The sequence below is a fragment of the Condylura cristata genome, unplaced genomic scaffold, assembly GCF_000260355.1.
Source record: "Condylura cristata isolate star-nosed mole 26May11 unplaced genomic scaffold, ConCri1.0 scaffold00010, whole genome shotgun sequence".
NCBI classification, from domain to species: Eukaryota; Metazoa; Chordata; class Mammalia; order Eulipotyphla; family Talpidae; genus Condylura; species Condylura cristata.
Window position 1 is genome coordinate 787,749 of NW_004567111.1, and position 1,175 is coordinate 788,923.

The following is a 1,175-nucleotide window of genomic DNA, read 5'->3' on the forward strand; positions in this document are numbered from 1 at the left end:
AAAAAAAAAATAGGGAACGGCCGTGAAACCAAGAATATTAGTATTCCAAGAACTAAGGACCCTGAATCACTGTGCTCGACGTCCAAATGGAGAAGAAACGTGTAAACCAAGGCGCTGAACTCCATCAAGACGCGAAGTGACACCTGTAAAGAGACTGTCCATGTAGTGGAGCGCAGCATTCCCTTCCAAGTCTCATTTTTCAAAAACATTTTATTGATGCACACAGAGCTGGGACACAGGCCAGAGGTGCAGGGGGTGAGAAGATTCCCCAGAGACAGAGTGGGGAGCAGGACAGGCCGCTGGACAGAAATCCACTGCTGAGGGGAGCAGCGGGGAGACAGGAGCGGTCTGCCGCGCCATGTGGGTCCTCCGGGCCCGGGGATTGAGCTCGTGCTGAAGTAGCTTTAGCTTCGTGGTGCTGTGCTGTAACCCGCTGCGCCCCCAGGGAGGGCCCCCAATTCTCGTTTTTAACAGTTTGCAGCTCTTGCCAGCTATACTGAACACAGTGAGTTGGGCGAACAGCAACACTCAGAGAAACTCTCCTCGGGGCTGCTGTCGCCCTGCGTCAGCCACAGGTGCAGGAAACCCCACACTTGGGAGCCCCCCTGTCCACGCGCCTCCCCGGATGACTGCCCGCTGGCTGAGAGCCCAGCGCTGACGCCCACAGTCTCCTTCCTCACCGGCAAGGGCTACCGGTTGGAAGCAGAGAGGGAGAAGACGAGGGCAGTCAGCAGCGCTTCCCACACGCTCACGGGTGCCCTGACATGCGGTCGGTCCTCCAGGGAAGCCCGCCCAGAAATTTGGGGCTTGGAGCTAGAAGGGGACCCATCATCCCTCCCTGCGAGGCCAGCCGGCTTTCTCCAGCCCCTCCTGCAGGTCTGGGCTGGGCCTTTGGCCCCAGTGGTCCCCAGAACAGACAGCAGCACATTCCAGGGGTGCACCGGGCAGCGCCTGCTCCTCTTCTGGAAAGGGCCCTGTTCCTGGCCCTGGGAAGAGGAATTCTCACTGTCACCGCGCACGCCTGAGTGTGCTCCCCGGCCAGGAGTGACTGCCAGGGCGCAGAGACCCCCCCGCCCCTGCAGTGGGTTTCAGGGCACCTGCCAGTTCTGCCCCCCACTCCTCTCACCTGCACCGCTGACCTGTACCCCAGTTCTTCTGCGCAAAAGTAAATAAAT